The sequence below is a fragment of the Schistocerca piceifrons genome, chromosome 1, assembly GCF_021461385.2.
Source record: "Schistocerca piceifrons isolate TAMUIC-IGC-003096 chromosome 1, iqSchPice1.1, whole genome shotgun sequence".
Lineage (NCBI taxonomy): Eukaryota > Metazoa > Arthropoda > Insecta > Orthoptera > Acrididae > Schistocerca > Schistocerca piceifrons.
Window position 1 is genome coordinate 427,763,362 of NC_060138.1, and position 26,597 is coordinate 427,789,958.

Sequence of the window (26,597 nt, forward strand, 5' to 3'; positions counted from 1 at the left end):
TCCATAGTGCTCAGAGCCATTCAAATGTGTGTGAAATCTTACGGGACCTAACTGCTAAGGTCATCAGTCCCTAAGCTTACACACTACTTAACCTAAATTATCCTAAGGACAAACACACACACCCATGCCCGAGAGAGGACTCGAACCTCCACCGGAACTAGCCGCACAGTCCTTGACTGCAGCGCCTGAGACCGCTCGGCTAATCCCACGCGGCAATGTCATTGTTCATCATTGTCAGGCTGCTGTTCCCTTTAACTGAGACACGGCGACTGATGTGGCAGCGCCGAAGGCTGATTCGGCCTTAGATTATATGTTTTTCTGTTATAAGTTACTCAAATCACAGAATTTTGGTGTAGTAAAACATGATGTAATGTTGTCAGATTTTAAGACGTTAGGGCATAAGTTTATTCCATTTTTTGGTACTAACTGAATCTAACGTAGATATTGAGGTTTGTTTTGAAATTTTATCATACGAGTGCTATTTTTCTTCAAACCTGCTTCTTCAGAGTTACTATAACAAAATTTCACTTAAAATTAAATTCTCACATGGCGTCAGGTCATCCTCAACTTTAAATTCAGTGCATGTAAATTCGATTCAGTTACAGTTTGAGATAAATAGTATGGATGTGAAGCATGAGTTTCTTCAGAGGCTATTTTACTAGCAGTGCATCTGATTTAAAGGAAAAAAAGAATATATTTGCTTAAAATAACTGTTTTGTAAATATTGATGATTTTATTCTGGGTAACCAGACTGTACCACTTACAAGACTTTTGATTTACTTGCCCTAAATAATCAGTTAAATTGTTTCACCCCGTTAATCATAGGTGTAAAATATGCCCATTTACTCTTTCTAGGGAGATGGCGTTTCGCGTTTTTGTTACCGTGTCAGCTGCTGCCGGCTTCAAAAACTGGTCATTTTGAGTCGCTCATCTTTTTTAGTTAACGTCCCATCCAGGAAGTTTGTACTTCCATCGTCTCCAGTTCCACCGTAAACTTAGTTTTCTCTTGCCTCACATTCTTTCTGCCATCTCACGCATTTCTTACCGGTCATCTTGGTATACTAAATCCTGATTTTGGAGTTTCTCTGTATTCTACTTGAAAATGACTGAATACGGAATACACAATATTTATTTTAAAAATAAATAATTTTGGTGACAATTAGAGGCCATGAAACATGGTAATAAGCTGTCACGTCGCATCTCACAGAACGGGATTTTGTGTGTATGTTGACGTGTTCTCGTAAATCAGATGTCGCCATCTTCACTCCTTTCGAAACTTGACAGTACTTTCAGCTCTCTAGTCTCCGTGTGAAGTCAAAATACCGCAATGGCTATTACCAAAAACTGCATATAAGAAGTTTCCCTACGACAGTTTGGCGCTTGTATTGGAGTAAACCTTGCTTGATTTCGCTGATCCCGATACGAATTTCTACAGTACAAACATAACACAATTCCGCAACGAATAATTAAACCAACGCGTTATTCAACAATGTCTGGTGAGATGACAGTTACAGCAGAATCTGAATTTGATGTTATTTGTTATGAAACGCAAGACCTATTAACTACAGGCCAAAATTTTCGTGGCAGAAGACTCTCATAGTGGGGAAAAATTATGACCCTGACTATCCTTATGGGATCCAATTATCAACGAAACCGTTTGTTGGAAGATCTTAATCGGCACGGAGGTTTCCAGTTTGATGAGACAATGAATCCGATGGTGTCTTTAATATTTTCAGAAAGATGAAAGCTGACACCTAATGACACGAACAGCGACAATTAATTTTATCATTTTGAAATACGAATTTTCACTCCACGATCGCGTTACCCGACAGAGGCCGTGCATGCAATACCATCGTTATGCATGCGCCTGTGTGCCTCAATTGTATGTAGCAATATTGGACAGAGAGGGCTGAACTTGGCACCGGGCGGTCATGCAGCACTAGCCTATACGCGCTTGCCACCGCGCCACTTCCTTCGGTTTAACCCTATGGTTACTGGCGGGACTTTGGAGTCCCGGCGGATTCTGTGTGTAGTTCTGTTACTCAACAGCCTTTAGACCTATAGGGACCGAACGTTTCCACTCCATATAGTTCGTGTTTCCTATACTGGATGTCAGGACAACCTTTACGCCATTCCGAAACCTATACATCAGACTCAGTTGTGAACAGCGGAAGTGCAGATAGCTGCTTGGTGTGTGAAACAACGTCGGAGAATTACTTAAATAAAATTAAGATTTATATGCGAACTGCGGCGAGTGACGATTTATATTTAGTTATCTTTGTAAAAACTAAAGCTAGTTTGGATCAAATATTCAGTTATAAAGTAACATGTGATTGGGACTTAGCAGCCCCGCCAGATCCACAGCAGTGACTTCGCAAGTTAAAATTTCCAAATGATATTAATACACCATCAGAACATAGTGAGGGCAATGAAAATGAAAATGATGCGTAGTACTCAGCGGAATAATAACGAAAAAACTCTTCAGGCCTGTGCTAGTAAGTGCTAATGAGGAAGAGACAGGAAATGAAGAAAATGTTCAAACTCTGTCTCTTCAGATATGTGCTAGTATTTCACAGAATATGGATGGATAACCGTGCAGTTCACTTTCTTTCAACTTATCATGGAAATGAAGTGTGCAGCTTATCCAGAACCCAGCAAGATGCAACAAAATGTGAAGTGCGGGCATTGACAGTTATACAAGATTACAATGAACACGAGGATGGCTTAGATAAAGCTGACATGGTGAAGTCTTTTTATGAAATAGGTAGGAAGTCAAAAAAGTATTGAGACGGACTGTTTAATACAATAATGGAAATGACCCTCGTGGATTCCAGTATTTCCCCGGCCATCGCATTTGTCATCCATTGAAGACGGTGTAATGATTTAAAAAATTAAAAATAGCAAATTTCGGTAAAAAATTCCAACAGTGTTCTCAAAGTTGGCCTATTGGAACACTTTCGGCAAAACTCAGTTTACCTGTCCCACTGGCTGTATCGCCAGGAACGAAATTTTACCTTGCTTGTCATTTTCCAATCGCTTATTATCACTCAGACCATTGGTCTGTCTCCGAAAACATTCAGCTTACAATTTTTCTCACCATAACCACAGAAAGTTGTAGGTATTGTAATCTGCGAGTTTATGTTTCGAAGAACATAGCTCGTTTAATTTCCGACAGCAGACTCCGCCTTCTGGCGTGAGAACTGCGCGGCGCTCGGCTGCCGCTGCTTAATTCGGCGTGGTCCCTACCGTTTCACCGATCACTGGGTGCGAGCGCTGATACGGCTCTCGGAAAGGCAGCGCATGCGGTGGGTGCCGGCGAGGGGTATCGGGTTGAGGGGCGACCGTCGCGTGTAACCGGACGGGGCTCGCCTTAATAAGCCTGAACGGGTGTTGTCGTGTAGTTTTCGGTGCCGTGATGGAATTAAGATCTCGAGGCGGCGCGGGCGGGACGGAAGAGGGAGGCGCAGGGAGGGAAAGTAGGAGGTCGAGGGAGAAGGCCGCGGGGCCAGAATAAGCGGCGCAGCCGTGTGGACGTAACGCGCCCCCGGAGCAAGACGCTGCCCTCCCACCGGCCGATCTCTTTGTCGAAAGCCGCACGCCCCGCAGCCGAGTTCAAAGGGCGTAGGGCGCGCGAGGCGGGTCGAAGGAAGGAAGGAAAGAGATGCAGGAAAGTCGCGGGGGCGACGCGGCCGGTCGATGCAGGCGACCGGAGATACGCGCGCAGAAGTTATCGCGCGATAAGCGGAAGCGGCGGACAATAAAGAAACTAGCGGAGGGCCATACATCGTGGGCGCGAGCCGCGTCTGGCAGCCGGCCGCCACCGACGCCAGTTCTGCGCTCGCCGAGCAGTCGCGACTCGAGATTTACTCGCCGGAGATTAGCGTCTAGGTTTCACTCGGGTTCCAGCGAGAACTGTTTTATTTATTCGCGTCGAAGAACAACAGCTATAAATAAGGCGCAACTTAAAGTGAAACGTTACCTCCACCAGTCCTCAGAGATACCGTGGCGTCGCGCCAGGTCCCTGCTCGCTGTCACGTAACTCTACGCGCTCATGGCGAACAGCGGCGCGCGAGACGAATCGTGTCACGAATTGCACCACAAAATTAGAATGATATTAATACATTCAGCTGCTGACGGGCGTTGATATGTATCAACGAGCACAGGTGAAAATGTGTCCCCCGACCGGGACTCGAACCCGGGATCTCCTGCTTCAATGGCAGACGTTCAATCCAGCTGAGCCACCGAGGGCACAGAAAATAGCGCGACTGCAGGAACTATCTCGTGCACGCCTCCCATGAGACTCACATTCTCACCTTGTATGTCCACACACTACATTCGTAGTGTCCCACCCCAACACACTCATTACTCGTGGAAGACATTCTTACCAAGTCCCGTAAGAGTTCGGGGAATATGTGTGCACAGAAGGAGGAAGGTCATGGTCAGTACTGCCAGAACTATATATTTATTTGGAAATGGTGTCTGTTCTTTCGGACATGTTCGAAAGAACAGACACCATTTCCATAAAAATATAATTGCACCACACGATGAAAATTAAATGTTTTCGGCGGAGCTCTCGCTCCTTCCGTTATCGTATGAACGTCTAAATAGCAAATATTGAGGTAAGTAATCTCGAAGTGAAAAATATACTAAAATCGCTCAGTAGTGGACACACATCCACATCCATACGCACAGCACTACTCCACAAACCACCTGATGGTGTGCGGTGATGGGTGTTTCCGGTACCACTACTTCAACCCCCCCCCCACTCCCTTTTCTATTCGAAAATTGCGCGTGGCAAGAATTATTTTTGGTAAGCCTTAGTAATAGTGAAAGTATCTAACCACAATTGAACCCTTTTTTGTGAAACTATCAATGCTAAGATTGTTCTGAATTAATTATTCAACACACCTGCATCTGACTGCGTCTGTGAACTTGTTTCTTGCACTCCTCCATTTTGCCAGAAATGCAACATGTATTTGACTCAGCAAACAAGTTTAAGAGAATAATGCCGTTTGTGCAATGGCATTGAGATGGTACTGGAAAATTAACTTTTGGCACTAATGTTTACTTAATGAAATTATATCTTTACTTGAATAATGCCAGTTGTGGAATGGCATAAAATTAGTAATTTGAAATAACTTTGCTCTGATAACGTTAGTTATACCAAAATCGATTTCAAACCATGAACTGCACATATATATTGCATAGAGGCCTCATTTTCTTTACGTACTTTCGTTGGTGGGTAACTTTACTTCACTACTCATTTTCATATTTAATGTAAGCGAAGGACGTGGATTATGATTCAGGCTGTTAGATTTAAACACAATGTTGATCTCAATATATATATATATATATATATATATATATATATATATATATATATATATATATATATATGTATATATTGTTAAAATTTTAACTCATACACAAAACCTATCATTTGCAACATTTTTGTAGCACGAATCATTCTTACAAAAAATTTAACAAAACGCTTACTGTGTCGAACCTTGGACATACAAATTCTAACTCTGAACATTATCTAACAAAAACCAATTTGAAATCATTATGTATCTTCTGTCATTTATGTGCTAAAATTTTCTTAGGGTAACTGCGCAGCGAGCGCGACTCCTACCTTAAAGCTGTCTGCACACGTCTGCTTCCTCCGGGCACCTACCTGCGACTCCTGAGTTTTTTACTCGGCGCGCCTGGCTCTCTTAACCATCAAAGATCTTCCTACTCAAAGATATTATACTGGTTCTACGTAGCAGTTGGCAACTACCGACTTTATTTTCTGGATCTACCCTCGTCGTGGTCATTTCAAAAGATGTACTTGGGAGGAAGTAATATGTCGTCCTAACTCTGCCTGGAAGGTGCTCTCTCGGAATATCAACAGCAATTCTCTCTCTGTATGATGGATGACGCCTCTCTTGTAGCGTCTACCATTGGAGATTGTTGAGAGTGTCATGCCGTCCAGAAGACTGCGTGACGAAACACGCAGCTCTTCATTCGATCTTACCTCTCTCTTCTATCAGTCTTACTTGGTAAGGGTTCCATGTTGATGAACAGTTCTAAATAATCTGTCGAACAAGTGCCTTATAAGCCACTTTTTTAATGAGTCAATTACATTTCCTTAAGATTCTTGCAGCGAATCTCACTCTCGCGTCTGATATTCCTTCTATTTGTTTTATATGCTGATTCCAGTTGAGGTCGCGCTGGATAGTTTCTGAAAGTAATATTATGGTAAATACTGCTTCGAGCAATATGTGATAAACAGCGCAAAGTTTATAGTAGTGGATTTTTTCCTATGTAGATAATATATTACATTGATTTACGTTAAGGGTCAATGAACAGCCCCTGCATCATTCATCAATCCTTTGCAAATCGTTGCTTTCTTCTGGTGCTGTTATTTCCTTATAGAAAATTGCATCACGCACGAACTGCCTTAAAGAGCTTCCGACGCATTCTGCTAGATCTTTGATATACGAGGCGGTTGAAAAATTCGGGAACATTCGTAATTTCGCGCCAGTGGTGTGCTGGAGGAAAGTGCGTTGGCTGCAACTGCGGAAGTTTGATTGTTATACGTCTATTAGTTATTGCTTAGTGCTGTATCGAGTAGAACGTTGTGTCCCACAGTTTACGAATTTGTATATGGCAGGGTTATAGGACCAACGCGTCTGCATTGAATTTTACAGTGACATATCAAATGATGCTGGAAGCCTACAGCGGTGAGTGCTGAAGCCGTACTCGCTGTTGCCATTGGTTCACGCGGTTTAAAAGTGGCGGGTGATAGTTAAAGATGACCCTCGTTGAGGACGGCCTTCGACGTCTACCGACGACGCTCATGCAAGGAACGTCAACGAAATTGTGCATGCCAATCGAAGATTCCTTGCCCGACAGGTAGCAGAAGAATGTAACATTTCAGTTGGATCACGTCTTGAAATCCTGATACGACATCTTGGAATGCATCGGGTTGCCACCAAGCCCGCCCCCTGCTCATGAGTCAAGACCAGAGACACCTTCGACTTGTCATCTGTGAAGAGATTTTGGATCACACAAATGAGAATGAGATATTCCTTAAGAAAATCGTAGCTGGTAATGAGACGTGGGTCTACAGTTATCATGTTGAGACCAATGGGTCGGGAACGGTTCTCGAAGACCATAAGAAGCTCGTCAGGTCGGGTGAAATGTCACGCCATGCTGATGCTGATAGTTTTCTTTGATTTTGAAGGATTAGTTCATCATGAATTCGTGCCACAGGGGCAAACTAATCGATGGTACTAACGGGACGTGTTGCGACGCCTGCGAGAAAATGTGAGAAAGACACGGCCTGAAATGTGTCGAGACAATTCATGGCTCCTGCGTCACGATAACGCACTCGCACATTCATCCCTGTTGTTGCGTGACTATTGCACGAAAAAAAAAAAAACTGTGCTGCTTCAGCCTCAGCACTCTCCAGACCGGACGCTTGCGGACTTTTTTTTTTATTTCCAGAGTTGAAAACCACTGTGAAAAGGACGAAGGTTTCCAACGATAGACGAGACAAAAGAACGTTCGCAGACGGCGCATCGGGCGATCAAGAAAGAAGCGTACCAAGACAGCTTCCGGAAGTGGAAACGGGGTTGTGGAGGAGATTATTTCGAAGACCATGCACAATAAGTAAAAGGCAAGCGCAGAAAAATTTTATGGGCAAAGTTGTGGAATTTTTTGAACAGACCTCGTACGTTGCTTTTTTTCTTAAAAAAAGAAAGGAAAGCAAAAAGGCAGTGCGAAACAGTGTCAGATACCTCCCTCAAGTCGAGGAACAGGGCTTCAGCCTGAGAGCCCATGTCTATAGCGCTGTGGATGTTATGGAGGAGTTCCGCAAGATCTCTGCGGAATCGATGTTGATTTTTGTAGAGCCGGCCGGTGTGGCCGTTCGGTTAAAGGCGCTTCAGTCTGGAACCGCGTGACCGCTACGGTCGCAGGTTCGAATCCTGCCTCGGGCATGGATGTGTGTGATGTCCTTAGGTTAGTTAGGTTTAATTAGTTCTAAGTTCTAGGCGACTGATGACCTCAGAAGTTAAGTCGCATAGTGCTCAGAGCCATTTGATTTTTGTAGAGATGATTTTGGGTCTCCAAAGTATTTATTTTACATGAGTATAAAACATATTCCATAATTCTACAACAGATTGATATCACGACACAGACCTATCACTGTGTGCCCTTCTTGAAAACTGAAATGACCTGCCCTTTTTTCCAGTAACTAGGTACGCTTCGTCCATGAGGTCCAGAGCGTCGTACAAAAAGGACCCCAAGTTTCTTGACTTTCGGGAGGCATTGTATGCACTTCGGCACTCTCTTTTATTGAGCAGAATACAAGGTAACCGAATATCGGACAAGGTCTGTAATTAGATTCAGGCAGAGTTAAATCTGTTGTTCTTAAAGGGACGAAATCGACATGTGTAAACGTATGAGCCGTGCGCCGCTCGTGTTCATGTCGTTTATTGTATATCATCTTCTCTTAGCGTACTGCCGCCTCGTTTTCTTATTCCCTTTACTGGCGTCACTAGCTTTCTTCCTTGCCTGCCCGTGAGTGGCAGCAGCAGCGCTTATCGATACGTGCACTGTCGCACTATCTCTGGAGCGACCGCTAGTATTTCCGGGTCGTCGGCTGTCGGAAGTCAGTCGGGATGCAGCAGCAGTCTAGTCGGGGACGGAGGGCCATTGAGGTGTGGACAGCCAGTGCTCGCCGACCGCTGGCGACACACATGAACTGTCTGACGGAAGGAGATTGCAGCGGGACGACCGTTTGTTGGTCTTTCGGTTGGTCGTCTCATCGGGCGACATGTATGTAGTCCTTAGACCGTTTCTGGGCCTCGTCACTTGGTCATCTTGCGGAGCGTGAGTCGGTTCCTTCCTTGTGCGGAGATGTCGTGGCCAATGGCAAGAGTTACCTCTGCATGGTTGGGTCCGAACCAGTGTGCCCGGGTCGCCGTGTCTCCGAATTCCGAACGCACATCGAGTTGAGACGGGTTGGAGCTGCAGTCAGCTTCGGATAGCCAAGACTCGCCCGACCGTTGCCGGCACACGTAACTTCAGTGGGCACGACCTGGGTTGGTCGTTCGGTCGGACGTCTCATCTGACGACGTGTATTTGGTCGCCGACAGCTTGTGGAAACTCTGTGTGTCGAATTCATTTGCCCTTGTTGTCCCACAGTGATTGCTTTTATGATGGTTCGAGTTCTTGTGCAAGTGTGTTTACTTGGAACCGTGTGTAGCTTCTGTGATTTCCACTGAGCAGATGAATGCTGTCTGCGTACTGGGGTAGTCAGTCGGTCAGTTGAAACAGAGCAGTGAGTGTGTCGGGTGGAAGGCAATTGATGGAACTTATTAGGCTGTTGGTTGGTTCTTGAGCCGTCCCTAGGTCGTGTTGGCACCTGATTGTTTAGTGTTACGCTTGGCTGCCTGCCTCACCTAAACTGTTGTTAGAGTTTCCTCCCCAGGCCGACCCTTGGAACACTTCTGAGCACCACTGTTTGTTGTTTGTAATTGTCATTTTCTTTGGTCATAGGTACTGTGCCAGGTCTTCAGCCGTGTATTAGTATTGTCTGTTTTATGTGTAGTACATGGCCTTCAGTCAAACTTAATGTCAACTATTTTAAGATTAGGCCTTCAACCATGTTTTATTTAAAGTTCTTGTTGTTCTGTATTTAGGCCTTCAGCCGCGTTTGTTTCAGAATCTTTGGCTTTAATATGTAAATCCTTGTCTGTAAGCCTTCTCTTTAATTATCTTGAATTCTTGAATCGGCCTTCAGCCGGCTTCTGTAAATGTTTATCTTAAGGTTCAAAATGGCTCTGAGCACTATGGGACTTAACAACTGAGGTCATCAGTCCCCTAGAACTTAGAACTACTTAAACCTAACTAACCTAAGGACATCACACATATCCATGCCCGAGGCAGGATTCGAACCTGCGACCGCAGCGGTCGCGCGGTTCCAGACTGAAGCGCCTAGAAACGCTCGGCCACATCGGCCGGCTTATCTTAAGGTTGACTCTAATTATTCCTGAGTAATTGTTTGGGCCTTCAGCCGACAAGATACTTCAAGTTTTCTTAAGACGTTTTTCTGTTGTGCTGTGTAAAAGTTTGTTTTTAAAGCCTCTCTTTTATTATGTAGATAAAATTTTTATTGGGCTTTCAGCTGAAGAAATAACTTGAATTTTCCTTAATATGGCCTTTAGCCGGAATTGGTAAATGCTTGGCTTTTAAGGAATTGCCTTAATTGACCTGAAATATTGTTTCGGCTTTTGTAATTTTACTTAAGTAAGGCCTTCAGCCGTTACTCTGAATCCTGGTGTCTTAAAAGTATCATTTAAACTTATTCTGGAGGAGTTACTTGGGCCCTCAGCCGTGAATTGATCTTTGTTGTTTTAAAGAGAAAACTGTGCTTTGGTTTGAGGAATAAAGTTGAGTGGGTTCTTGTGTAACTGACAGTAATTGGCCTTGGCCTCTTTCCACAACCTGATCCGCTCTGTCCTGCGAAACCAGATTTCAACGTAATTTCGGGAATACCCAAAAAGACTGTTACAGGGCAGTTACGAATTAAAATACGTACAATTGACCTAGTGCGAACGTCACATGTTCCATGACAATATTCGCCGTCCATATTCTGTCCTTAAGACTGCTAGAAGAGATGTGTATTAAGACTTTTAGGCGATGATCGATTGGTGCGTGGATTGGTAGTGACCTCAAATGCAAGTAAGTACAATTTATTGCTCATAAGTAGCCAAAAAAATCCGTTACATTCCAATTACGCAATCTGCAAGAAACCGCTGGAAACTACCTGGCCCTTCGGCCTGGAATCTCGTTGAGTAGAGTAGAATTGTCTTCAGAGATGGGTCCCGCTTCGAATCTAGACTCAATGACCAACCAAGACGTGTCTGCAAACTCCCCATACCAACGTTGCTGTCTCACGCCATACGGCCCGACCACCAGGTGTCAGTGTCTAAGATGCCATTTGATTTCACAACAGGACCCCTTAGGTTGTCATCCGCGGCGCCCTTACAGCAGAGTTGTACGTCGGCGACATTCTACGCCTTGTCTTGTTGCCTTTCGTGACAAGCCAGAGAATTCCCGTCCACATACGACGAGAGTTTCTACTACTTTTCTTCGTGCTTACCAAACCCTACCTGCTCTCCAGATTGATGTTGGTTAGTTGATTTTGGGGGGGGGGGGGGGGGACGTGACCGAACAGCGAGATCATCGGTCTCATCTAATTAGGGAAGGTCGGGGAAGGAAGTCGGCCGTGCCCTTTCAAAGGAATCACCCCGCCACTTGGTTAATTCGATTTAGGGAAATCATGGAAGATGGCTGGACACGGTTTTGAACCGTCGTCCTCCAGAATGCGAGTCCAGTGTGCTAACCACTGCGCCACCTCGCCTGGGCTCTCCCCATTTGAGAAGGTGTGGAGTATTAAGGGCAGGACCCTCCAACCAGCTCGGGATTTTGATGATCTAACTCGCCAATTGGACAGAATGTGGAACGATATCCATCTGAACGGTATCCAACAACTTTGACAATCACTACCAAGCCAAAAATCTGTTTGCATAGGAGTCAGAGGTGGAACAATGCGTTTTTGACTTTCTCAGTTTGTAAAGCTCTTTATCTTGAATAAATCATCCTATTTATCCGAAATTTTAATGATTTGTTTGTCTGGGAGTGTCACATGTATCGATTTTCGTCATATTCGGTTGATTCCTTCTTGGCGCGCCGTTTATTTATTTAGTTTTGAGTAGATTACGTATCTCTTTCACTATCCTAAAGACGTGAAACATTTATAATTTCAACAGAAGATAGTATATTGTCTTAGACATCTAGATCAAATGTTAACGAATTATGACTGATCATTCATACCACTTACACTAGAGAAATAAATTAGACGATCGTGCCTAATATATGCTGTTGTAGGCCGTCTACAGACGTGAACTGGGTGGTTACATCTACTTGTACGTCACCTACATCTGTATTCCGTAAACCAACATAAGGTATATGGTGGAGGGTACATTCCCTTTTCCATTCGCAAACAGTCAGTGGGAAGAACGACTGCAGTATCAGATCAAATTTCACAGATTTTCTTGTCGTGGCAGTTACGCGAGAAATGCGGGAGAAAGTAATATGTTCACAGATTCATGAATTTAGGCTCTCTAAACTACAACAGTAGTCCCGTCCGTGACGCACAACGCCTCTCTTGTAACGTCTGCCACTTCAGTTTGTTAAAGCACTCCGTCTGCAGGCCACAAGTGGCCCATCGGGACCATCCGACAGCCGTGTCATCCTCAGAGGAGGATGCGGATAGGAGGGGAGTGTGGTCAGCACACCGCTATCCCGGCCGTTATGATGGTTTTCTTTGACCGGAGCCGCTACTATTCGGTCGAGTAGCTCCTCAATTGGCATCACGAGGCTGAGTGAACCCCGAAAAATGGCAACAGCGCATGGCGGCTGGATGGTCACCCATCCAAGTGCCGGCCACGCCAGACAGCGCTTAAGTTGGTTGATCTCACGGGAACCGGTGTATCCACTGTGGTAAGGCCGTTGCTTCAGTTTGTTAAGCATCTACGTAACGTTTTCGCGCTTATTACACGATCCCGCCAGGAAACGTGCCGCTCTTCGTTGGATCCACTCTATCTCTTGTATTAATTTAACCTGATAAGGATCAAGGACTGATGGGTAACACTCAAGAATAGAACGTTCCTCTTACTTTTCCCTTCCGGACATTACAATTTATATCAGCATGACGTCTGCTTTTCCTGCAATTAGTATCACCTGGTCATCTCACTTCAGATCGCCCTGGACGATTACTCCTAGGTATTTTACGGTTGTTGGGCCTACTAAACCAGTGGTTTTTTGCTAATATCATTCAGTGCCAAGTAGAATAATTGCTTGCCTGCTTGTATAAGGGCCAGAGGTGGACCAATGCACTATTGAGTTACTCAATTTGTGAAGCTCATCCTCATGAATAAATCCTCATTTTTTTCTGAAATTGGAATCATTTATTTGTTTGTGTTTGTCCGTACATGTACGTCACATCCACGAATCTCCGTCCCCTTCGATTTATCCCATCGTGGTGCCCCGCTTTTTTCATTTTATTTTCTTTAAAAAAAAGTGTGTATAAATGACCAATAGTCGTGGAAGTGAACATGGTGCCTTCGGTCAGTGGTGGAAAATATTCATTGTACCCCTAAGAGAAACCGGCAGATTAATTTTTATTTCATTGCTGACGTTATGGAGCGAGCAACTGTGAAGTTATCTTTGTTGGGTAGTTGTGCCTCTATATATTCCTGTACAGGTACTATTTCCACACGTCTGTGTAGTGTTTTGTAGCCTTTTCTGACTTGTCACGTTCAGTTACTGTAGCACTTTCGGAAGATTGTGGACTTTTCGCATGAGTATTATATAGAGTGACAAAGGTGAGATATTCTCCTCAAGTATTTCCTGAACCGCTCAATATATCGCAGTTCTGGTTTCACTCAGTCCTCACTAGATAAAATAGACTCTTCTCATGGCTATATTAATTACATAGGTCTTTTTCAGATAGTTATGATAGTTTCTGGTGCTAGTATCGCAGTTCTAAGGAGGATGCATTCAAAGGTGTATCACTCTTCAAAATCCAATTGGTGGTTCCAGAGAAATTACAGTATCGGAGAAATTACGATATTTAAACTTATTGTTTGTTTTGAAGATGAAACCGACGGTTTTCTCTTTCGGAAGTCCGTGTTGTTATACGGAACAACCATCAGGTTGATGGGCGCTTCAAGTTGATGCAGTCTGCTTACAACATTGGAAAAGTGCAGAAAAGCTTAATTAGAAACTTACACCTGGTGGTTATAATTAAAGTGCAGCTACTCACAGATGTCTAGTGTGGGCTGTAATTATCGTATGGCAGTAAAACTACGTAGGTATTCTATTTCATTAATGATGAAATTTAGTTCCAATTTTGGTCACCAGGCCCGAATCTGGCACCGTAAATGCAAGAAACGCGTATGGAAACGCTTCCATGCTTCCATATGTAATGGATTAGGAACAAGTAGGAAAGGCATAATGTTAATTTTATTACTAACGACCGTTTACACAGTTTGTTCAGTACGAACACCAGAGACGTCGACGAGATGCTGCCCATAAAACGACGTGATCAACAGTTACTCGCAGTAGTTCCGGTGAAATCTGAGCAACGTGTTCCTGTATACTGGCCTTCCGATCACGTAGAGACCGAACGTGTTCCTGGTAAATGCATTCTTTTAAACATCTGCAGAGCCAAAAGTAACATGGATTCAGATCAGGTGGACTTGCAAGCTGCGCATCTGGAAAATCTCTGGAAGTAATACTTTCGTGGAAGGCTGTATTAAACAGATCTTTCGCTGGACGAGCAACATAAGGTGTTGCCCAACTTACATGAAAACTATGGTTACCACACAGTTACGCTCTTACAAAGCGAGAATCACATGTTCTATAAGTAGGTCTCAATAATGTGAAAACATAGTAGTACACCTGACAGGACCTCTGGGTGTATTCTCTTTAAAGAAGAACTAACCGAGAATAAAGGTGCCTGTGAATCCACATCATACAGTCGCATACGGCGAGTGCAATGGCACTTCGTGCACAATTCTCTGTTTGACAGTACCCCAAAGTCCACAGCTCGTGGTCGTGCGGTAGCATTCTCGCTTCCCACGCCCGGGTTCCCGGGTTCGATTCCCGGCGGGGTCAGGGATTTTCTCTGCCTCGTGATGACTGGGTGTTGTGTGCTGTCCTTAGGCTAGTTAGGTTTAAGTAGTTCTAACAAGGGAACCTCCCCATCGCACCCCCCTCAGATTTAGTTATAAATTGACACAGTGGATAGGCCTTGAAAAACTGAACACAGATCAATCGAGAAAACAGGAAGAAGTTGTGTGGAACTATGAAAAAATAAGCAAAATATACGAACTGAGTAGTCCACAAGCAAGATAGGTAACATTATGGAAACTGTGAGTTGAGGAGCGCCGTGGTCCCGTGGTTAGAATGAGCAGTTGCGGAACTAGAGGTCCTTGGTTCGAGTCTTCTCTCGAGCGAAAATTTTAATTTCTTTATTTTCGCAAAGTTACGATCTGTCCGTTCATTCATTGACGTTTCTGTTCACTGTAATAAGTTCAGTGTCGGTGTTTTGCGACCGCACCGCAAAACCGTGCGATTAGTAGACGAAAGGACGTGCCTCTCCAATAGGAACCGAAATCATTTGATCGCAAGGTCAACCGATTCCTCCACGGGAAAACACGTCTATACGACACTGGTGACGGCATGTGCGTCACATGACAGGAATATGTTGTCGACCCACCTAACTTGCACAATTGGCGAATGGGTAAAAAGATTCTTCTACCTTGCCCGATTTAGGTTTTCTTGTGGATGTGATAATCAATCCCAAAAAAGTGATGAAAACATAAGAGTTTGTGACATAAACTGCAACAAATGAATGCAACAGTTTCACAGTCGCACAGTTTTACCTGTGCCCTGTCAAAACATATGTTTTTTACGTTTTTCAAATGTTTCCATGTGTAGACCGTCAAATCCTGCATATGTCCAAGCAAATCTGAACATGTGCTGGAATTTTGGATAGCGAAGTTGATTATGTGTAAGTACCTGGTCTTTGATAACTGTCTGAAAATAAAAAGTTAAACTTTTCACTCGAGAGAGGATTTGAACCATGGACCTCTCGTTCCGCAGCTGCTCACGCTAACCACGGGACCACGGCACTCGTAAGTTCACAGAGTTCTTGATTCTTGATGTTGCCTACGTTGCGCATGGACTACTCAGTTTGTATATTTTGCTTATTTTTTTAATAGTTCCACACAACTTCTTCCTGTTTTCTCGATGGATCTGTGTTCAGTTTTTCAAGGCCTATTCCTGTGCCAACTTTTAACTAAATCTGAGGGGGGTGCGGTGGGGAGGTTCCCTTGTAAGTTCTAGGGGACTGATGACCATAGATGTTAAGTCCCATAGTGCTCAGAGCCATTTGAACCATTTTTTTAGTACCCCAAATTCGGCCGTTCTGTGTCTTCATTGGACCCCTAGTGTAAAATATGCCTCGTCACTCTGTGGAATATTGCCCCGCCACTTGTCATCAACTTCGACGCGTGCCAGAAAACGAAGAGGAAACTGAGAACGTTGTTGCCGAACACGTGATTTCGGTTGCTTCAGCCTCTGTTACCAGATAAAGGAGACGTACTGTTGACCATGGAATGGGCAATTCTCGTGACATATATGAACGCATGGTATTTTTTCTTTCGGAAAGTCCTGTTCGAAAGAACAGACATCACGCAGAATCCGCTGCTGTTGTACGTTACATCTAAATTGAGGGTGGAGAGGGGATGAAAGGAAATGGATGGGATCATTGCTGTCTGGTGCATCGGGACATTACGAGAAATGAGCGGGGACGAGTAAAATGTCTACTGGACCGGGATACGAATCCGGGTGAGCCGTAACGGCTTTAATTTCGGCGGGCATGCCACTCCACTGGCGCCACTAACTACTTGTACAGCCGATATCGATCCTGGTCATACGGCAGGGCTTGGTCGTGGAGCGTGCTGTTGGTTTTGGTGGGCTGTGGTACCGGGAGTTAGCGGGAGGCCACGTGGCTGGCGAGTTGGTTTTTGTGGCACTTCTGCTGCCCGGGAATGGAGCTCGTGAAACTACGAGTTGCTAACTTGGTCGCAGCCGAAGTTTTCCGGCTAGATTAAGTATTGATATCGGCGAGCTGCGAGAAGGACAGCTGACAGCACGTGCAACCTGGTCGGCAAGAACCGGACCAACCCTGGAAGCTTAAACATTACCGCACCTGCAGATCAACTGCACCGGTTGGAGGCAATAAAACCCCTGCTTGGAATCCTGCAAATGATGGCTCCTTCGCACCTGAGTGGAGTTAAGTGTTGATCTTTTATTGGCATCTCTTATCGTAAGCCCAAGTCTGAGTTATAGCTGAAACGGACACATGTTTATTAAGCTCCGAGTGATTGTGTGGATAGTCTTCAGGCAGTGTAACATTTTAATCTGTTAGTTCCAGACCACATTCATTGTTAGTGTATGAAGATTGTCTGTTGTAAAAGTCGATGTAGTTGCGACTCTGATATAGTTTGTGTTGACAACAATGCACTGTTAAAAAAGGGTGTGCCCTGGTATTTGGATTTGCCAGTGGTTGTAGTTCACGTCGTCAATTTTCATGCAATATTATGGATCGTCAAGCCCGTGACTTGTATGCGTAGCCACTTCCTCAATAAGGTAATATTTCATCTTAGATATAGTCGTTTGTAGCATTATTTGGGCAGATTATTGTTTCCTTTCTGGTACCTGTTCGTAGGGTAATCTGGCAGCGGACGATGCGTTCCTATTTCCTAGTCCCGGAGCAGAGACGTCCTTTCTTCCCGCTGCGGCGACGTCATCGCACGACATCTAGGTTTGCCCACAGCCAGGCCCCCCTATTAGCTGCCTTGTGTTAGGTCAAGTTAAGTAAATTTCATTATTTTGTACGTGCCACGGAAGTGTCGCCTAATTAATTCCGAAATCCTTGATCTATTCAAATACTGAGAGTTGAGCAAGAACACGAGAATTGTTCTGCAAGTCCGAAGTTCCTTGAGACTGTTTTTGTCCTTTAACAACTTGTTTAAGTCTTGCAGGTCCTATTACGCTAGTTCCGGAACTTGTCAAGTTGTAAGTAAAGGCTTTTACTTACGAGTATGAACTGTATGTTATTAGCTAACTACATTCATTATCAGACTTGCGTGGCTGCTGCCAGTTTGCTGTAATAACTTGTTGCTGTAATTTGCCACCTTCTTTTGTATTTGGTGGGTCATTATTAATGTTTCTGCTGGTGCTTACCAGTTGGGAGCTATATTTGAATTATATGCCTTCTCAGCTCTTCTTGTGTTTTTGGTGTCTGTGTGTTTTATTGCTTAAGGGATTTTATTAAGGTTTATAAATCGGTAAGGGCTTTCCAACAGCCACAATCAGTGGCGTAACTTGTTATCCATTTGTTTTTGGGGCGGGTGTCGTCTGTCTGTTTAAAGTTTCATCCATGCTTTTAGTGGCAGTTATTTGTTATACGTTTTACTGGTAAAACTCAGTTTATTGAACCAGCTTGCAGTCAAACCTTGCTGTTGTACTTCTTACTTGTATTTGTCGACTTTGTGTATTTCTGGTTCTAAGCCCTGTTCTTCATGGTATAAATTGTTAATTTTTTATTAATGAATAGACTCTTTCCAAGTTCTTAGAATTATTGTGAGCGTTGTTATTCATTTTTTGACAAGATTTTTAATTTGTAATCATAATAATTGTTCTTAAGCAATAAAGTGTGCCCGCCCGGTTAGCCGTGCAGTCTAACGCACTGCTTTCCGGATTAGGAAGGAGCGACTGGTCCCCGGCACGAATCCAAAAAAATGGTTAAAATGGCTCTGAGCACTATAGGACTTAACTTCTAATGTCATCAGTCCCCTAGAACTTAGAACTACTTAAACCTAACTAACCTAAAGACATCACACACATCCATGCCCGAGGCAGGATTCGAACCTGCGACCGTAGCGGTCACGTGGTTCCAGACTGTAGCGCCTAGAGCCGTTCGGCCACCCCTGCCGGCGGCACGAATCCACGCGACGGACTTGTGTCGAGGTCCGGTGAGCCGGTCAGTCTGTGGATGGTTTTTAGGCGGTTTTCCATCTGCCTTATTCCGCCTAAGCTACACTATGCGCAAACAAGTTCTCCACATACGCGTACGCCACCATTGCTCTACCACGCAAACATAGGGGTTACACTCGTCTGGTGTGAGACGTTCCCTGGAGAGTGGGGGGGGGGGGGGGGGGTCCACAGGGGGCAGAACCGCACAATAACCCTGAAAGAGTGGTTCGGTGTGGGGCGGCGGAGGGGTGAAGTGGACTGCAGTAGCTGTTGCGTGGGGTTGTGGACTATTGTGGCTGCGGCGGGGACGGAGTCTCTCCGTCGTTTCTAGGCCCCCGGTTAACATACAATACAATACAAGCAATAAAGTGTATTCTATAAACTGACAAATGACGAAATATGTGGATCCACAATGTACTTGTTTTTCCGTGAAGTTATTCCAGCTTTTGTTGTGAAATACCACCGGTATCTCGTGCTTACTAAGACTGATGCGTTAACCACTGCGTCATCCGGCGCACAGCGTTATGGCAGCTGCGCGGACTATATCGCCACGCCTCAGGGGCGATCCACACTCCTAGCTAGCGCCACCTATCAGGAGTCGCTCTCCATTTCCTCCAAGTTCGGTCTCTGAGATTCTCACAGGAGCTCGGATGTATTTGTGCATCCGCACTGAAGAAGGTGGATCCACTGCGCAGGTAGGCCAATCCCATTATATGAATGCACGGTGGCCGCTCTTTCGGACATGTCTGAAAGAAGAAAGGAAAGGAAGGGGAAGGGATCACTTCCGTCGGCTGCATCGAGACTAGCAGACCGGGATTCCATTCGGGGATCTCCTGCTTAGTAGACAGGTGCGTTAACAACTGTGCCATCTGGGACACAAAGTTATCGCCTCTGCGCAGAGTGTCTCACCGCACCTCATAGGCCCATCCACAATCCCTCTTTGCCGCTAATTCAAGGTAATTTCCCGATGAAGCTGACAGCAGTGGACCCTTCCCTTTCCTTCCCTTTTTCCCCCTCTTCAATTTACATATAATTCTCGTGACACTGTACGAGCACTAGAGTATCCCTGGGCACTTGCTGCGTGGTCAGCTACAGCTGAAGCAACCCTGTCAATAACCTCTACTGTGGTAGGATGCTTTCCTCTTCCAAGTGCCACACTAATCCCACACGTCGTTTCGAATTTCATTATCATCTTCTTTAAAGCATTTAACGACTTCGACCTCTCCTCGACTTCTCATTCGGCGAAACTCTATCAGTGCAGCACTGTAATTGCTGCCGTTCAGATAAAACAGTTTCACTAACGACACGCGGTCTCTCTTGTCGATAGTCGTGTTGTCCACTAACGTTATAGCTTGTGACGTGATAACGTGGATACAGTCATACAAACAGTATACAACCCAGGACTTGCACCTGGTGGACGTTTTCGTCTGTGTGAATCGCTTCTGCATTAACGCATTAGCATATATATCAAGTTTCACTGTCATATGATAATTATAGGACAAATTGGACTTTCATTAGCAACTTCACTTTAATTATAACTACCCGGTACTAATAACACTTGGTTATTTGTTGTTGGACCGACACGCCAGCTGGAAATCAAAGGACGTAATATCTAAGGATGCTGCGCTAGTTAATAGTTCTGCTCTAGTTTTTCTAGAGCCGTGGAAGATAAGTGAAAGTCAAAATTTTAATCAATTTGGGAAAGAGGCAGTTGAGGTTCAAAGATCGTTAAATAACAACTTTGTCATGAGTTTAATGCCAAAACTGCATGAACAACAGGAACAAAAAGTAAATTAGGAAAGAATATGGTATATTTTCCTTAGAGTTCACTTTACATCATAAAGTCTTCAAAATGCCCACCGTATGATTTTTATACGGAGACCAGGGATAAAGCAAAAACAAGTTTTTTGACAGCTATTGGCCGAAAGCAGTGCTGAAACCATAGTTGTAGTTCTCTTACGACCATTTTCCCACTCTTTCTTGCTGTGACATAAATATTCCCTACTGTTCTTGCAAGATCACTAACACGAGAAAGACTCTTAGGGGGGCAGAGCACCTCCAACGTCTCGCAGCACAATAAATAGCTTTCCAGCTGATTTGCCATCCAGATTAATACCCTGCATAATTGTATACGAATGTGTTAAGGCACTGGTGTTAGTTGATCTTGAAATAATTCTTTTCGTATCTCTAATTTCGAGGGTTACATGCATTTCCTTCCAAAATCAAAATTGGTCAGAACTGAAAGTAAATTCCTTACTGAACGATAGGACAAGTTTATCTCTTCTATAAATCTTCTGGCCTATTCCGTAGTGCGCATCATCAAGTTGATCTTTTACTATAAGTTCGCTGTCTTACAATACTGTAGCACAGTTGGAAGTTATGCAACCATTCACTGCTTCCCTTAAAATCACTGTTATCTCCGTCGCGCTCAATTTGATATGCATAACATATAGCAGGTCACTATCTTGTACCTCCTGCAAATCGTATCGAGCATCCCTGAAACGTGCTAACACCAGTGCACAAGTGCATCTTGTCTGCCCTTGCATATCCGAATTTTTTAGTCACTAAAAGATCATATTGTTGCAGACTTAGTTGGAATTTGTTAATAATTACTTTTTTCTCTTCGATGTACGTAATTATGTTTAGTACCCACTCTTTGAACAACGCTTGTTCTCTACTACGTTTCATTGTAGATGGGATTTGTGGCTTCCTGTCAGGCAAGGATAAACTAGGTGGCTCGACACCGGTTTCCGTACCACTTTCATTTGCCAAACACGTATCATCATCATCATCATCATTGTATTCTTCGTGTACATTGTCTGCACAGTCGAGCGTATACGACATCACACTTTCCACCGACTCATCTTGCACAAACGCTAGTATTTCATCTGCCACTTTTTTCTCACTCTACGAGATTCCTGACGAAATGTCATATTCACCAACTGTTGTACATATAACGCAATGTATGCTTTGTTTATTGTTGCCATTACTCTGCTTTGTGTTAACACCACTAGCACTGTAACACTGTTACACTGTTCTGAGTTTGTCATCGACTAACCGATTCAACTTCGTTCGGTAGCCTCATGTTGTGTTCCTCATTGGATACCTCCGGTTCTGCCCTTGTTGCCACTATCAGCCAATATTGTGGTTGCATGGTAAAAGAACATGTGGGGTGTCGAATGCCATGAACATCATTCGTCTTTTGCGACCTCGCACAAGGAGTTCCAATAATGCCGCGCCAAACGTGGGTAATACGCTGCCTTGGCCAGTGCGTATCGTCAGTGACCACCCAGTAAAGCATATTTCTTACATTCAGTTTTCCATAATTCGTGATGGTAGCGTCATCGACAAAGAGAATTCTTTGAAGCAAGAGCGTTGCCCCGTTGTCGCGTCCGAACGGAGAGACAGAATACAATGGGTCTTGTGCAATCCCGCTGGTCAATCTGCTGCTGAAGTAGGCCTAATAAATGACACGGACGCAACCTGTCAGCGTGGAAAATAGGAATCGCGCTGGGCTGATTTGCCCCAGGGGCACCCGCCTTTTCACTAGATCTAACATGCGGATTATGACTAACAACTGTCAGTACATCTATTTCCTTCGCACTGGTCGTTGCAAGTTTGCAAATTGCCTCAGCGTTATGTATTCCAGTTTACTTCCTGTTGCAATTTTTTGTGCATTCGGTCAATTGTTATTCCTGTTGGACACGGTCTGTAGGGATTCTACTGTTGTCTTCATGTTCCTACTTCGTTGTCCGTAAGGAAATAGTGCTTCTAGTCTTTCTTGGTTGTTTCAAACTAATCAGCAAGCGGCGCATACAGAAAGAAAGTTACATTTCCTCCGTACAGCTTCTACACTGGTACTGCGGCGGTGCAATACACTGTTTCCTCTTTATCCAAGAAGATTTTGTTTGGTAATGAAATCACGAACTTCTGCGTGAGACTGAAATCGGACTGATGTTCAAAAGCGATAAGTCCCAATATAAGTATTTCAGTTGCTCTGAACAAGTAATCGGATTTTGAGGAGTGAAAAGCATTTCAATTGCTCTGTTTTAGAACTAAAATACTAGTAGCAGAAATTATTACATTCACACTTGAAAAGACGAAGTTGATATCGAATTCTCTGTTAATAATGCTAGCAAGAGAGACTATACGTTGTTTACTGTGTACACACTGACAATTTATCATCGTGAACACAGAACTACGACATCTTAAACAGTTCTGGAAATATTTGAGACGAACAGCTTAACTGAATCTCCATGTATATTTAGAACGAGCATAATTAGCGTCTAAATGTGTCAGACTAATCTCTTCATTAAGTTCGTCTGTGGTGAAATAAATCTGTCAGGATAAGCAATGATGTAGTCTATAACTTTCATACCCAATTAGCCTTAAATGTTAATTGGAGCAGTTCATGGGTAGGCGTCTTTAAAACGGAATATTGTGGAGAGTGGCTGCGATGTACCACACGTTTATTTAGCAACCTAAATAAGATGTTCGCTCTCCCGTCGCCTTTGACCAGAGAAAGCTACTGTCAGAGTTGAAATGTACACGCCGATTAATATCTTTACCAAATGAATAGTCACATGGCTGAGGCTATTGCCAATGGGCATCTCCATCTACTTATACACTCCGCAAGCCAATGTTTGGTGCCCGGCGGAGTGTACTTTTAACCACTATTAGTAATTTCGTTTCTGTTCTACTTCCACTGTCTCCGTATGAGCCCTTATTTCTCGTATCTTATCTTCATGGTCCTTATGGGGAACGTACGTTCTGCAGTCAGCTTCGAATGCTGGTTCTCTAAACTTTGTCAATAGTGTTTCGTGAAAAGAACTCCTTCTCTCCAGAGATTCTCATTTCAATTCACGAAGCGTCTTCGTATACTGCGTGCTAATCGAATCTATGACTAACAAATCTAACAGCACGCCTTTGAATTGCTTCGATGTCCTCCTTTAATCGTACCTGCTAGGGATCCCAGACACTCGAGAAGTATAACATCTGTTATACTGTTATAAATGTTATACATTACTGATGTTATACTGCCCGAGTGTCTGGGATCCCCATCGGGCAGGATTAAAGGAGGACATCGAAGCAATTTAAAGGCGTGCGAGCAGTACGCAAAAATGGTCGCATTAGCGTCCTATACGCGGCCTCCTTTATACATGAACCATACTTTGCTAAAAATGTCCCAATAAACCAATACTGACCATTCACATCCCCTACTATAATCCTTACTTGCTCGTTACGCCCAGATGTTTAATCGATGAGACCGTGTCAAGCAGCACTCTAATGATGCTGTATTTGATCATTATGGCATAGTTTTTCCTACTCATCACCATTATCTCAATTTTTTCTACATTTAGAGCAATCTTCCATTATCACACCAACTATAAATTCTGTTTGAGTCATCTTGTATCCTCTGATAGTTCCTCAACAACGACACCCTCCTAGACACTACAGCATCATCTGCAAACAGCCGCAGATCCCTCCCCACCCTATCTGCTACATCATCTATGCATACAGAAAATAACAGCGGCCATATTACACTTCCTGGGTCACTCCTGACTATACCTTTTGTCGCTGATGAATATTCGCCGTCGAGAACAACGTGCTAGGTTATGTTACTTAAAAAGTCTTCGATCCAGTCACATATCTAGGAACCTTAACTGTGTGACCGTACCCTCGCAGATATTCTGGAGTGAGGCACCGAGTCAAACGCTATCCGGAAATCCAGAAATATGGAAGCTGCCTATTGCCTTTCATCCTCAGTTTGCAGGATATCGTGTCAGAAAACAGTAGTCTGAGTTTCACATAAGCGATGCCTTCTAAATTCGTGCTGATTTGTTGACATTCTTTCCCGTCTTAAGAAAATTTATTATTGTCAAACTCAGAATATGTTAAAAAATTCTGCAGCAAGCCAATGTTAGTGAAACTGATCTGTAACTTGGCAGGTCAGTTCTTTTACCCTTCTTCGTCATCTTCTTCTCTTCAAGTATTAAGTGAAATTGCCTTTTACGGTACCTATTGTTGCCGGGACTTTCTCTCTCTCTGCCTCCAGGCACTTATATTTTTTACCCTTTAAGGGAAGTCTGTCACTCTCCATTCTAGTCTGTCACTCTCCATACTTTCTATGCGTTTTTTTTTTCATTTTCTCCTATACTCTACAGTTTTATCATTTAGACTAAACATTTTTCGTTCTCCTCTAATATCATCGTTTCATAGTATGTCTTCTATTGTGTAATCTTTAACTCGTCTCAGGAATTTCATTTCTTGTGCTTGAATACGCATGTCTTGCATTTTACCAACCACTGAGGTCTCACTTCCATAGAGCAGTGTGGGGGCTGCAACTGTTTTGTAGAATTTGAGTCTCTTTCCTACTTTTGTTTCTGAGCTTTCTGTTAATTGTTCCACATACCCGCCTAAATTTACTAAGCTTAATTGCTATATCTATGTCATAGTCATATGTCACTTCACCTCCTGGGTGACTGAAGTGGTTTACTTATTGTAAAATCTTTTGATCTACCACTATTTGTGTCCTGATGTGTTCTTCCCCCATGAGAGCCACTGTCTTAATGTTTTCTGTTGATATCTTTGTCACATTTCGCACTTATTTGCTTCAGGAAGTAAATTCCTTCTGAAGGTCCTCTTCTTTATCTGCTAGTATCAGTGCATCGTCAGCATATAGTAAATGATTTAAAAGAGTCGTTGTATCTAGGTCTACATCTTTTTGAAATTATATTTTCCATGTATGTCTATGTGGCAACGGCCTTGCCGCAATGGTAATACCGGTTCCCGTCAGATCACCGAAGTTAAGCACTGTCGGGCTGGGCTAGCACTTGGATGGGTGGCACTCAGCCCTTGCGAGGCAAACTGAGGAGCTACTTGATTTGGAAGTAGCGACTCCGGTGTCGTAAACTGAGATACGGCCGGGAGAGCGCTGTGCTGACCACATGCCCCTCCATATCAGCATCCAGTGACGCCTATAGCTGAGGATGACACGATGGACGGTCGGTGCTGTTGGGTCTTACAAGGCCTTTTTGGACAGAGTTTATATATGTCTGTAAATGTTGAGCAGGGTTGGTGAGATACGTCAGCCTTGCCGTACTCCTTTGTTACTTGGTATCTCATTAGATATTTTTGCGTTGATATAGAGTGATAGTCGTGTTCTGTTACACATTTTTGTCGCATTTATTAGATATTTTGAATACCCGCGATTCGTTGTTATCTTCCAAAGTTTCTGTCTACTTGTCAAAAGATTTTTTTTAAAATCGATAACAGCCGGCCGGTGTGGCCGAGCGGTTCTAGGCGCTACAGTCTGGAACCGTGCGACCGCTACGGTCGCAGGTTCGAATCCTGCCTCGGGCATGGATGTGTGTGATGTCCTTAAGTTAGTTATGTTTAAGTAGTTCTATGTTCTAGGGGACTGATGACCTCAGATGTTAAGTCCCATAATGCTCAGAGCCATTTGAACCATTTTAAATCGATAACAGCACTGTGTGCTTCTTTATGATATATTATTTCTTTTTTTCTTTATTATGTATTATTATATGATACATTATTATTTTTTATATTCTCTGCGCATTTGTATTATCGGTTGTAAAATATATCGTAGACTGTCCTTTTCTGAACCCCATTTGTTCCCCATGCAGTACTGCTACCATTATATTTTCAAGTCTTGCTTTTAAAATCTTAGCATATATCTTGTTTGCTGTGTTCAACAGACCTATTCCACCGTTGTTGCTGTGCAGGCTTTTGCCTCCTTTTTAGAAAAACCGATATTACTCTATCAATCTTAAAGTCTTCGGGGATATTTTTGCTGTTCCAACATTCGTGTGAGAGACGTAACAGCCGTAGATATAGCATCATTCCTCCATATTTTACCAATTCAGCATTAATATCATCGTTTTCTGTCGCTTTTCTGTTCTTGAGTGATT

The 26,597-nt window shown here is 43.6% G+C and overlaps 1 non-coding gene across 1 annotated transcript; it reads right to left on the bottom strand.

The window, feature by feature from the left end:
- Positions 1–4,174: 4,174 nt before the first annotated feature.
- On the bottom strand, positions 4,175–4,248 carry Trnaq-uug. The gene has a single exon. It is a non-coding gene; the product is annotated as a tRNA-Gln (tRNA).
- Positions 4,249–26,597: the final 22,349 nt, after the last annotated feature.